The sequence below is a fragment of the Suncus etruscus genome, chromosome 2, assembly GCF_024139225.1.
Source record: "Suncus etruscus isolate mSunEtr1 chromosome 2, mSunEtr1.pri.cur, whole genome shotgun sequence".
Lineage (NCBI taxonomy): Eukaryota > Metazoa > Chordata > Mammalia > Eulipotyphla > Soricidae > Suncus > Suncus etruscus.
In genome coordinates, this window is record NC_064849.1 from 74690052 (window position 1) to 74705076 (window position 15025).

Genomic DNA, 15025 nt, shown 5'->3' on the forward strand with positions numbered 1-15025 from the left:
AATACAGGTCACACCCTAGGGTAGGGCACAATCACCTATCAGGGTAGGATCAGTAACATAATAATCTCATGGAAATGTTTACATACACAACATCAATTGTAGGCTCTGTCCTAAGATCTAAGAAAAAACCAAGACCTCTAACTACGGAAGACAGATTACAACAAGGATAGAACAAAACTTCTAAAAAAAAAATACCAACAACAAAAACTCTCTCCTAGCTTTCATCCTATGACCTACTCAAATAACAAGATCTCTAGCTACAGAGGTGTGATGTCATCATCCACAACTGACCGAAAAGTTCTCTGGTACCATAAAAAGAACTTGGGGTGTGAAAATGAGTGGGTACAAGTCTGTAGTTGTTCCCATGGCAGAATACTTTAAGGGTGGAGAAACTCTGTATCATTTGTTTTTTTTTTCCTTTTTATTTTGTTTGTTTTGCTTTGTTTTGTTACCTTTTTTTCTTTTTCCCTTTCTTCTTCTAAAGGGAAATTTGTAACACTTAGACAGACTCCCCCATTTCCTTTTGTTTTCTTTTTCTCTTTCTCCATTTACTTTTGGTTTTGTTTTTCTTTTCTTCTCCTTTATCTTTCATTATATCTCCAACAGAACCACATTACTGGAATCATCTTGTTCAGCCTCAAAATTTAAGGAAGAAAAATGGATGGTACCAAGACCAGACAGTCGAATGAGCATTTAGTGGAAATATAAAATGATCAAACTTGAACACAAAACCCATAGTCAATGACAATAGAATTGGTACCCAATTTACAACAAGCTGTACAAATAGGGAACAGTTACACTACCATTATGGGGGGGGGGGGGTAAAGGAGGGATATATGAGATGCATGCTGGGAATAGGGATGGCGGGAAGACAACAATAGTGGTGGAAAGTCCCTAATTAATTGTCACTATTTTCCTTAAATATTTCTCTGAAATAATTGTAATTCACTTTGACCACAATAAAATTAAAAAAAAAAAGCCCAAGCCAGGAGCGACTTCTGAGCGCATAGCCAGGAGTAACCCCTGAGCGTTACCGGGTGTGGCCCAAAAACCAAAAAAAAAAAAAAGGTCTTAAGAGAGAGGGACTGAAATAACCTAGTGAGGTATGGTCCTTGAAAGGATGACTGCATGTGTTTACCCTGAAGGAGTTAATAACCTAAAGCACACAGATCAGGATCTACCTGGAGACCACCTGAAGGGTCCAACTCATATCTTTACATACCATCAGGATGAGGGCTAGGGAAGCTGAAGTCAAAGTGGGTTTGGAATAGTTAAGTAATTACTGCTTGGACTATTGCAGTGCTTCTCAATTATTTTCTGTCATGCCCGGTTAGGAAGAAAACATTTTTTTGCGCCCCCCGCAACTATAAATAGTATCTTTATTAAAAAAAAAAAACTTTAACCTGCAAAACAAAAATATATAAAATAATTTGAGCTGATTTTTTAATCAGAGGTGATGTCTTGATTAATGGCTACAATGAGCACATTTTGCAATGCATAGCTTTTCAAAGCTGGGTTTGAAGCAGGACACAGCAACTCTAAGCTCCAGAGACATACAGAGATATAAACACGGTGCTTAGCTTGTTATGATAGTGTTTGCCGAGGTCAAATGCTCCCCCATTTATGGAGCCTCACGCCCCCCTGGGTGGCACGCCCCACTATTTGAGAACCTCTGGACTATTGGATGTTTTTTAATTATAACAGTTGTGTGAACCAGTGAAACGTTTACAGTTTGTAACCTCATTATCATATGAATTTTCATAAAAATCTGGGGATTCCAAGGTTTGGGGTTCCACTGTGAAGCAAACTTGCTGTGACAGTAGAGGAGGCAGTGGGTCCCAGAGCTCTGGACCAATAAACTTGCTTTGTTGTTTTCATTCTCTGAAGTTTTATGGTCCTTTTATGAGGCAGTGAGAACTCACACACCTTGGGCTTTGCCAGACCCTGGGATTTCCCTGGGCCCAGAGCTTTCTCAGACCCTTTAACAGATCTGTTGGTACCAATTTTAATTAAAAAAATTTTTTTCCAAAACATTATTTTAGGAATTTTTATAAGGAAGATAAAAAGAGCCATGGAATGAGGGGTTGGGGGAGAGGACATAGCAAGAGACAGAGACACACACCAGAGAGGAGAGGGACAAAGAGAGAAAGAGAGTAGAGAGGAGAGAGACTTCTCCAGAGAATACCGAGCTCAGATGGCACCTGGGTAGGACTTGTAAAAAGATATTGTTCAAAAAACTCATTCTATACTTCTCTGCATGAATGAGTGAATCAGAATAATAAGTTGAGATCATAGGGTAATATCTTTGACTGTTTACTGATCTTCTTTCATCTTTTTATTAAAACCATTAATTTATGTTGGTACATTTCCTTCCCTTAAGGGTTCCACATTTCTGACCAACACAAATTAGTCTGATCAGGTCTCAGTTTCTACTTCCTATCTTAGAAACTTTGGGTGATAAATTCAGGTAGCACATTTTGGCTTTATTTTTCTCAAGATATCCATTTCAAAATTTTCATATCTCCCTTCCAACTTTACTCTAAACTTAGAGAGAGTTTGCCCCCTTCAATTTTTAATGTTATGAGGCTGAAGTTCTGTCTTCTGAAATAACATCATTCTGGCAATGTGACATAGACCTGCTAATATAATAGAATGACATATTTTGGTGTGTTAGTTTTAAGGTGACCATTTAATATTTTGGTTTGGTTTAAATTTCTGAAGGTCTGAAATAAATTGGTAATAAATTACATAAGAATGTAATTTAAAATAATGATTAGAGCCTGGATGAGTTAAAGCCCCTCTCTGATGCTGTAATGGCAGATTGTTTCTCTATAGGAGAAAATAATTTACTTGGCATAGCAAGGTAAAAAAAGATTTCAAAACAACACCCAAAACATAACCATACAAATTCCCAGGATAATAAGGATAAGAACTAATATTTTTAAACATGTCCATCTACGACCAATACATGAATCAAGACATTTTCATAAACTTACATTAGAATCTTAAAAAGACTGTATTTGTGCCTTCATATCTTGTTGAAACTTAAATACATTGACAAGGTGATCAAAATGTGTACCTTTTTATTATGGTGTAAGTCTCATATTGTGGCTGAAAATTTCCTAAAGTCATTTAGTTTTTAAATATAGTTTTACCTATTTTAATTATTTTTTATTTAACAGCAAAAGGCTATGCTTGGTGTCTGTTACCATCATATAATGCTTTACTCTCTACTTAGACACAATTCCTAGCTGTAGGGAAAATAATTCATATTTATTGCAAATGTAAACCATTTGCCAATAATTATAAAGACTCTGCAATAATTATGTGCATCTTCCTGATAGTCAAGTAATGCCTGAAATGTATCTGCCACTCCAGCTTTAGAAACCAGGGTCATAGACTCTTCCCATACATCAGTGAAAATTATTTGGTACAGATAATTCCCAGTCACCATATGTACTCTGTTGTGAACCAGTACTTTAGTGAGGCTTAAATTGTTCACAAATAAAGTGCTTGAGTCTCAACAAGTATAGAAAATCTGTGTAGTATTTGGAGATTGAAGGCCAGTTTGTTCCTAGCATAATGGAGTCACTTTTTTTTTAAATTTTAGACACCTATTAGAGGGTAGAAGTATGCAATGATCACAGATGTGATTAAGACCCTCTTTAATGTATCTAACTTTTTTAGGTGGGTTGGGTGACTTAATTGTCGGTTAAGGTAGATTTTAACCATTAATTTTGTCTGGTGAAGAGAAAAGCTCTTATTGTATTCAGATTCTCCTTTGTATGCAGAAAGCTAAGTCCTTTATTTTTAATTAAATTGCTAATAGAGATATATGGTGAAGAAAATAGCTTCTGCAGAGATAGACCATATGTTCTTCTAAAAGGGGATACCCTACAAAGTAAGTCTGTGGTGCTAGAGAGGGCTTTAAAATCCAAAAGAAAACAAAATGTCTTAGTTGTGGTCACAGGAACAAGCACCAGTTTTAACGAACAAATAAGACTTGGTGGGCAGCTATAAGATGTAGATTTTACCTGCCACAAAATCTTAAAGACCAAGATTGAAACTTAACTGTGTTGTGACCTGGATATTGTCTAAAGTATCAACACATTATACCATTTTCAAAGCTTTCAGTGATACAGCTTTCCAGAGAAAGAGGATGAGATGAATGCATTTGATTCATCTATACTCTTCAGTCAACAGGCAGTCAAGTTCTTATGATTTATTTGTAAGCACTTTTCCATGTATAGGTAATTGTTAAAAAGGAAATTAAAACAGAAGTCTCCTGAGCTCCAGATTGCATTATCATACCATTTTACCATAAATATTATGAACACACTAGCAATATATTTATAAAATTAACTGAAAATTAATCAATGTTTGAGAGGGTTAAAATAGACAATAACCTAAAAATGTGTGCATATATTTGAATGCCAAGTAGGTAATTGTAAATGCTCCAATTTAATCAAGATAGTCCTAGTTAAAAATATCTCTTGGAGAGAGAGAGAAGATACAACAAAGGATTGCTATGTGGATTTTTTTCTGAGCTCATTATAACATACAAAAATCATTAATACTTTCTATAAATAGACACGGAAGAATAAAATTTCTTTGAATTAGCATTTTATTCCAGTTAAATTTTTACCGAGTTTTAATATTTTAAGTACTTTATTAAAAAATAATAACTATTTGTAAATGAATGTTGAAAAGATTTAAGCAGAGAAATTTTTCTGACCAAGAAAGAGTCCTACCACCTATTCAAAAACTATCTTTCCTTCTATGGAGAATTGCTAGTTCAGCAATTCTGAGAATTTAACATCTTGACTAAATTTAAGAATCTCTACCAGGAAAATATGTCTTTATTGATACCTGTTGCTTATATATAGTGCATCTTCGGATGGGGATTAGTAAAAAAATGTTAGATATGTTTCTACCTAACTATGTTTAGCAATCAATGTATTTTTTAGCCAAATAAATAAACTGAAAAAGCTGATAAATAGAAACTAAGGACATTTAATAATATAAAAAACTGAGAGGCTCAGATCACATTCTTAATTATGATTTAATATAAAATAAAGAATATTAAACTATAAATTTTAGAGTACAATAGAGTTTAATAAAATGTCTATAGTTTTTGTATGAACATTTTATAAAATTATATAACATTAAGTTTGACAAGTGCTATATATTTTAAGTAAATTTTGAAAATTTAATTAGCCTAATGATAAGTGTTGTCACTATTGATTATTAAATTAACACTTTGGCAGTTATATCTTCCTAAATATACCCACATTATAAAATAATAATGCAACTAGTGCTATAAGGCAAAAAATATGTAGATAAAAGGTAAGTGGAATAGTATGTAAACAGCAATTATATAACATGCTAATTAACATATAAGTGACTTAAAGAAATTATTAGATTTACAAACAAGACAGCATAATATGTAGATTTTTCTATATAAAGAAGTGTGTAATTAAATACTTATTTTTAATGAAATAAAACTTACTGATTATCTTCAATTAGTTAGAGAGAATCTTAAATATCAAGGCTTAGACAATACTTAATGGAAGAAAGGATTTTACTCAAAAAATTAAGTTAAGTCTTAGAAAACAGACAGTAAAACAATAATATCAATGAACAAATCACTATAAGTCATAATAGAGCTAAAAGATAAAAATGAATCAATTGTCATTAAGTGATTGAGTGATTATAATATTAAAATACTTGTACACTAAATGTACAGAAAGTGAGTCATATTTTAATAATAAAAATAAATTTCCTTTTAGGATTTCCAGGACCATGGAAAGATTATATTAAACCAATAGCAAGGTACAGCTAAAGCAGGGTTTTGTGTCCTGTGCATTTCACTAGCCTATGAAGGTAACTCTGTCATTTCTAACTAATGGAAACTTCCTGAGAATTTAGAAAATTAAGGTTCAGAAGTCAATTCAATTGACAGAGAAGTGCCAACTGAAGGAATAATATGGTAAATGTTCTTTAAAGTACAGAAGCAAATAACCAGAATTACATAAAAGTAAAATAATTCATACATTACTTGCATTAGTGTAAGAGGTTTCAAGTGAAAAACATTAAACCTAACTCCAAAACAAAACAAAAATAATTGACATACAGAAACCCATTTTTCAAATTCAACACACAAAATTTTTACCCTAGGTCAAAGATGTAAGAAAAATATTTTTTAAATTATGTTAGTTTTTTTAAAGAACATGTATCACATAGCTGAAATAGTTGATCATAATACATTTCTTTCAGGTAATTGAAATTATTTTAAAAAGAGCAAAAGAACAAAAAATAAATTAAAAAAAGAAAAAAATTACAGCAATAACAAAATTTGTGAAAATTATTTTATCCTGCAATGAGTCATTATTTCATTATCAGAAAGTATATTTAAGCTTTTGTTGATGATTGAATATTCTGTTACTTCTTTTGTTTCTGATACCCATATATCTAAATGGGTATGTTCCTATGGTGATGACAGTATTAAAGAAAAAATGGATTTGTTTGTGGACTAATGGTTCAGAAATCCAAAGCATTTTGTTGGATGTGGGAAGGCCCATCATGTTTTCCAGAAGGACAAGGAAGCAAAATAGAGGGAGAAATGTGCATACACTCACTTGAATACAAAGTCCTGTTGATATCATACCAGTATAAGTAGAGTTTTGGTCATATTGCTGTAGACGGAAGAGCTGTAGAGGAGTAGTGAAGCAGCTTCACTGTGAAACAGCAATAGTAGGTAATAGGTACAGCAGGCTTGCTTTGTAGGCAGTGTGACAGATGTAACCATAATTTTTTGTGGCTTGGTTTACATCTATTTTGAGAACAGAGGGACCAGAGAGATAGCACAGCGTTAGTAGGGATAATAGAAATGATAGGGCATTTGCCTTTCATGCAGCTTATTCAGGATAGACGATGATTCGAAATCCTGCATCCCATGTGGTCCCCGAACCTGTCAGGGGAGATTTCTGAGCACAGAGCCAGGATTAACCCCTAAGAGCCCCCTGGTGTGATCCAAAAACCAAAAAATAAAATAAAATAAAATAAATAAAAATCTATTTTGAGAACAGAGTAAATCTATGGAGCTAACCAGGTGCAGACAAAACAGATTTAAGAAATTTTAAAAGTCGGTCATTCTAACTTTACTGTAATTTTCAATAATTAGCACAAACTGAGTACAACTCAAAATAAAAAATATTAACTCAAGAAATTGGGAGACTAAGGGGCCGGGCGGTGGCGCTAAAGGTAAGGTGCCTGCCTTGCCTGCGCTAGCCTTGGACGGACCGCGGTTCGATCCCCTGGTGTCCCATATGGTCCCCCAAGCCAGGAGCAACTTCTGAGCACATAGCCAGGAGTAACCCCTGAGCGTTACCGGGTGTGGCCCAAAAACCAAAAAAAAAAAAAAAAAAAAGAAATTGGGAGACTAAATAACTTGTTGGCTCACAGCAGTAGGGCTGTTACCTTGTATCACATTGTCTTCATAACAAAACTGGATGTTGTTCTCAAAGCCTGTGTAACTATCAGTCATTCAACTGGAGACCCCAGAGCATCACTGAGGTGGCTGTAAAAGTCCTCAGCATCAAGGGAAAAAGGAGAACTGAATATTTGGGCCCTTGCTTTAAGCCTTTGTTCCAGCCGGGAATTCGAAGACAAATTATACATAGTATATTTCATTTGCATTCAATTGCTCTCAGTAAAAATATATATTCTGGGGGCCGGAGAGATAGCATGAGGTAAGGCGTTTGCCTGTCATGCAGAAGGACGGTGGTTTGAATCCCCGCATCCCGTATGGTCCCCTGTGCCTGCCAAAGGCGATTTCTGAGCATAGAGCCAGGAGTAACCCCTGAGTGCTGCCGGGTGTGACCCAAAAACCAAAATATATATTCTGCATTATACATTTTATTCCAGTATTTTCTGTGCTTTTTGTGTCATTTTAAAGAGTTCCCATGAATACATTTAACCATATTTTCTTTTAAGTAGATTGCTATCTGCGAATTAAGTTTATGTTTATAAAATATGTGCGACCACTTGAAAACTCTTAAATAGGGAATCATAAAGGATACAACATATACAGCATATACAAATTACAGCTGTTTCATATAGATCAGTTCTTACTTTGGCAAATCTTTACATCAAAGATACCAGAATAAAATATTTCTATCATAATTTTAACATTAAAAATAAACTCAATTGTATATTATATTAATACACATTTATGACACCAATAATATCAAGTCCTGATAGAGCATCTTTTATCGGAGAAGCTCTCATTTCAAAATGGTTTCATAATTATATTTTATTATATTTTGTTAAAAGCATTTATTATTTTGAGAATATTTAAAAATTTCAGATTACATAAAATTTCAATGGAATATACCACAATGATTGTGGTATAGTTTTTAAGAGACAATTCAGGTACAATAAATAAAAAAAATTTAGAGAGATAGGATATAAAAATAAAGTAAAATTCTTTTACTCTCTTAGTGTGCACTTTTTATCTCTCTATGATGCACACATATTCTTCCTAAAACAGTAAATGAGGATTTTTTTTCTTTCAGCACTTAATGTGATACTATATAATGGTGATTAACATCTGTGAATAGAGATGACTGAATTGGCAACTGGAAAACCAAAAGAAGCATCAGTTCATGTGTTCAAATTAAGTCATGATAATGATTGCAGACAAGATGTGAAGTGCTTATTTATAGTGAATCGTAGTTGGCCTCAAGAATATTTTACTACAAAAAAGAAAACTTCTAGAATCTTGGCATTTAATACGCAATATCTATAAGACAGTCCTATAAATACGAATAAAATAATAAAACAGCATAACAATATTTTTGATTATCTTTTTCAAAGCAGTAAGCACTTTAAAGTACTCATAAAAAGAATAATGTGAAACATGCAGAGTATTGAATAAATAAAACATGTTCTTTTGGGATGGGGTAATAAGTCATCAAGTCAGGATATGAATTAAAAGGTAAATAAGTGGTACAAGAATAGGAAAAGTACAAGGCTATCAACAGAAGCATATTCACTCTTTACAGTCTAAAATGACCTAAGTATAAAAAGATTCTCACAAAACACAGACTGATAACTGAACACATGTGTTTCTTAATGTGTAGATAAGTAAAATATGTTTCCATTTATTTTAAGCCAATTCTTTAAATTTGTTGTTACAAAAATTTATTTTTATGTCAAGCACATAGGTAGTAATTAAAACACTGGTTAGTCTGTTATTTGCCTCATATAAAAGGAGTTATTAGATATATTAATTCACTGATAAAAGGTTATTGTGGAGTCCAAGAATGCATAGTCCTTGAAGATCTTTACATCATAACAACAAGCATAAATTTAAGCATTTCTCAAATATTGTAGCACCTTAAAGTGTTCAGCTAAATGGAAAATAGGAGAAAGAAAATTCTAAATACAACATATCTGTTTCATCTCAGTGTACTCAGACTCTCAGATAACAAATTTTCCAGCTGGCCATCTAATCTAAAAAAAGAAAAGAATTATTATAATATAATCTATAGACTCCTTTAATCACTGAGATGAGATAATGGTAAAGGAGCCTAGACATGATTTAGTCAAATCCTTCAGAATAATTGGAACACATAGAAGATAAGAGATCTGCACACACTTATCAGAAAAAAAACCAGGGGTTATTAGAACAATGATTAACAGGTAGAGATGCTTATTCTTGTTGGACATTTTTTCTTTGAAAAAAATAATACATAAATTTATTCATCTGGTTGAAAAACAAATATTATACCCTTATTTTTAATCAATTATTTCATGAGAATCTGTGTAGAGACAGTTGATGCTGAGATGTAATGTAAGCTTGTATTGGTAAAATTAGGAATAAAAAGTGGGAGAAATGTAAATATAAAATTGCAATTGATTGTACAGAATAAATAGAATAAAATAAGTGAATGTGAAATCACCTGATGTAGTGATATTTGAGATAGGTCATGTATGACAAAAATCTGCCTCATAAAAATTAAAAGGTCATGCAAGAGAGAGAACAGAGACTTCCAAATGTGAGGGAAATGAGCTTGACGTACTGGAGCATCAGACCTTGTTTAAAATCAGAAGTGATTCAGGTTGGCATATTTAAATAGTAAAGAATTCTTCAAGGATCAATATGATGTAAGACACTGAAAACATGGAACTAAGCCTGGATTTTATTCTTTGCATAAAAAAATTCACCAGTATATTTTAAACAAGGTAGTTCTGATATTGGCTCTCATGAATAAATTGTTTTTGCATATAAATGGAATCATAGAAAAGTATTAGAAGATTATTCTTTGTCTCAACTAGCACTGTCATAATTGAAATGTCATCAGTTTAAAAATATATGAATAACTGGTGCTTTTCTTATAAGTTTATTTAAAACCAGAAATCTTCAAAGTAAATATAATATGCCGTCAATCAAAAGTCAAAGAATTAACTGAGATTTCCAAATGTTTATCATGAATAATTGAATTGACTGTGGGACTATTGTGGAATAAAAACTAAGTTCTATTTGGATATATTCTCTTAAGAAAGACTTGTGTGACTGAGGCAGTGGTTCAGGTTATAATGCATGCTTGCATGTGTGACATCTTGGTTTCCATCCTTAGCACCAACTCATAATACAAAGAATAATTCCCAGCTAGTCATGTGTGACACAGCCATAACTACATAGCTAGAAAACAAAGTTTGTAAAAAGAAAGGTACTACAGAGATCCACTAGTGGACAGAATATATGATTTGTATGCTGGAGACTTTATCCCTCTCACCACAAGAATAACAAACCCAGAGTGACCTCAGAGCATCACTGTATATAACTGAGACTTCCTGTTGTTATGTTTTTCTTCTTCTTCTTCTTCTTCTTCTTCTTCTTCTTCTTCTTCTTCTTCTTCTTCTTCTTCTTCTTCTTCTTCTTCTTCTTCTTCTTCTTCTTCTTCTTCTTCTTCTTCTTCTTCTTCATTTTTTTTCTGTCTTCATCCAACAGAGCCACACAATTTGAATTATCTTCTTCTGCCTCATGGATTGAGGGGGAAAATAAAAATGAATGGTACCAGGATCAAACAGCCATATGAACATTGAGTGGAAATAAAAAAATGATCAGAGTTAAACACCAAACTCAAAGTCAACAACAACAGAAACAATACCCTATCTACTACAAGCTATACAGAGAGGGGAACAGTTATACTAGCACTCCGGGCTGCAAAGGAGGGAGATATGAGACACATGCTGGGAAAAGGGTTGGAGGGAGGACCACCTTGGTAGTGAGAATGGCTCTGATTCATTGTCACTATGTATCTTAAATATTATTGTGAAAGATTTGGTCACAATAGAAATTATTTAAAATAAAAAGTAAAGAAGAAATGAGAATTCCCCTAGTGAGTTCAAAGATGAACTGGGACTATATTTCTAAAAATATAGCTCTGCGAGGCCTGAGCGATAGCGCAGCGGTTGGGCACTTGCCTTGCACGCGGCTGATCCAGGACAGACCTCAGTTGGATACTCCAAGCCAGGAGCGATTTCTGAGCGCGTAGCCAGGAATAACCCCTGATCGTCACCTGGTGTGGTCCAAAAATAAACACACACACACACACACACACACACACACACACACACACACAAGACCTGGTGTATTGGAAGACAGATATTGATGCATTCAAGAGAAAAGAAATGGTCAACTCCATTAAGCGCCATAAATAAGTCACATAAAATGCAAAAGGGTTTAACATCTTTTAGAACTGGCATGCCGCAAGTTACAGTTGATCTTGAAAAGAGCTTTTGTAGTCATGGCTGAAGACCATGATATTAAATTTTTCCTGATACTAGTGCCAAAGAGGAAAGAACTCGAATGATCTGAAGAAAAGAAGTTGGAAAATTATTGTTAGTGGATTGCATCTGGCCAATACTAAATCTCATAATTTGAGAACTTTCAATGGCATATTCAGTGAGGAAATCTGGTCCTACGTAATTAACCTGAGAAATTTGTCTAGGCAAAAAGGTAAATGCTGACAGAAATGAAAGTTAAGCCATAATAATTCAGGTGAAAAAATAGTCCTGCTTCAATGTATAAAGTGATTACCACAAAAATGATAGATGAAGTGAGTTTGCTGGTTGGATAGAACATCACATGGTTGATCGCTTGTTATGTAAAATTACTCAGTGCTTTGAATAATATGTAAAAATTCTGCTTCATTTCTCCACTGAAATTCATTTTAATGTTCACTTTATATTTATTTTAATTTTTAAGATATGTTGTCAGATTTGTTTGAGACTCTTCTAAGGTGTTCAGCTATATCTAAAAATGCCATAGATTTTAACATAGTATTAATTTCTTTAATAATTTCAGGCGTCTTTTTATGTGTTACTTTTCCTGAAGAAAAAAATTTCAGTTATTTATAAAGTTTATTGGGTAGAGTTTTGTTTGTTTTTGTTATTGTTGTTGTTTAAAACCATCATTATAATTTGTGGCCAGAGAGATAATACAAAAGTATGTCATTGCTTTGCATGTGGTCAGTAGTAATTCCTGAGTATGTTGTCAGGATTAAGCCCTAAGCAGATAAACATGAATTTACATGAGTAAATAAAATTTACATGAGTAAATAAACAAAAAATAATAATTTGATGATACAAGTTATTTACATGAATTTACACGAGTAAATAAATACATGAGTAAATAAAATTTACATGAGTAAACAAACAAAAATCATAATAATTTGATGATACAAGTTATTTCAATTGAAAATTTGAAAAATTACTTTCAAAGAATAGACAAATCTTGATCTTTAAAGGTAAGGAATTAGTATAAGAGTTTAAAGTACTTTATGGTACCCTGAGCACAGCCAGGAGTATATTTTGATTTTAGAGCAAGGTGAATCTACTGAGTACTGTGGAATGTGGCCCACAAACCATAGATATGGGACTTTATTTTTCAATGAAGTAGTCAAAAAACTAATTCATTCAGTTATTATTCTTTTCTGAAGTAGATAATATTGATTAATTTCAAATAAAGTCCATACTGATAATGAATCAAACTTAAAATCAAGTATAAAATAACTTTTGCTGCTAAAATTTATAATGGTAATTTATATTTGATAAATGACATTAAAATAATGTCATTTTTATTGTCCACAGGAACTAATATTGAATAATAGAATAAGAGGTTTAAGAAATAAACCATTAAGAAAGAAAGTCTTGTATAAAATGACGTAAAATATTTTTAGAAACATCAAGCTAATTAATTTTACTTCTAGCTTTCTGTACTCCTACACAGTCTGGAAAGATAATTACAGTATAGTACTAATAAAAGAGGGTTTGATATTACCTGATTTATAGTTTTGCTTTATTGTTTAAAAAAAACCATATGCTTGTACACATATGGACTTTAATAAAAATGAATTGACTTACATCAAAATAATTTTCCACATTAAAATAAAGGCATATTATTATAATACCCACTTTTTTCCTGAGACACTCCACCTTAGGGTCCTCAAATTGATTTGCAACAAATATCTGAGTTAAGACATACAATTTTAGAATAGAAACTAGTAAAGTTAAAAGTAGAGAACCCAAAAGCAATCCATTGAAAGAAAGAATCCCAACTGTTCATAATTGCTTTTGAATGCAGAAAATGAGAAAAATATAAAATAGCCCTAAAATTTCTGATTCATTTTCATGATCCATTGGCCAGCTGCTATGAAGAGAATCACTAATGAAGCATGTGGTTTCGTGCTGTTTGGTCCCACAGCGTGAACCACATTTCACCTTATGGTCACATTCTTTACCCATTCTGAACACCACCAAGGTCCATGTGTTTTGAACACATTAAAAAAAGATATGTACATATAATTCAGCTTTCTTTGAAAGTCACTGTTAGCTAGCTATCATACCATTCACAAGAGTGACAGCATTCAGCAGAGCGCTGTTCTGAGAAATAGAATACAGAATCACAGTGGGATAGGAAATTGTAAAATCAAAAGTTTTTCAGAAACCGTTATTTACTAAGGTTTTTATTAAGAAGTTCGTCATGTCATAGTTCACCTGCTTTTTGTTTTGTTTTGTTTTGTTTTGAGGGCCACATCCTGTGATATGCAGAGCTTACTCTTCATCCTACACTCAGGAATCCTCCAGGTGTGCTTGGAGGATGATATGGGATGCCATGGATCGAACCTTGTAAGGCAAATGCCCTAACTTCTGTACTATTACTGTGGTCCAGCTCACCTGCAATTATTGCTGATTCTATTGAGAATATAGTCACATTTGCCAATTTTAATTCATTGAAGGGTTTATTCTGTTTTGGATCTTTGTATCATTTATTAGTTTGTTTTGCATTTTCTAGCACATCTAACAATAACAACTAAAAGATGGTCTTACATCACTGCTTATAGTTAAATGTTGACAGGCAAACAATGACCTTTCCCCTTATTTATTCTTAGAAATCTTAATAATGACATTAGTGGAATCCTAAGCAATAGAACAGTGGGAAGAGGCCGGCTAGGGTTAGATCCCCAGCATCCCATATGTTCTGTTTCCCAAGCCTGCTAGGAATAATATCTGAGTGCAGATCCATAGCAAAACTGGATGTGGCCAGTAAACAAATAAACAAATAAAGGACATTTGTTAAGTATATTTAAGTTCTTGAATGTAAACATTAATCTTAAAGCTACTGTGATTGTAATAGCTTAAAAGCATATACTCAAAATAGGAAGATATCCTTTTCAGTAAAGAACATTATTAAGACCACTTTTGCTACATCATGCCTAAAATATTTTGTAGTTAAAATGTCTAGAAAGTCAACACTAACATGGGGTTTAAAAACACGAATATAGTCTGTGATGTAATAATGCTTTTGAAATTTCTAGATAATATATAGAATATAGATAAGTATTTGCCTAGAATGTATAAAACATATAATAGACAATTATATACCAATATATATTGGTTTTTTTTGGTCACCTGGGGAAGTGCTCAGGAATTATTCCAGGCTCTGAGCTTAGAC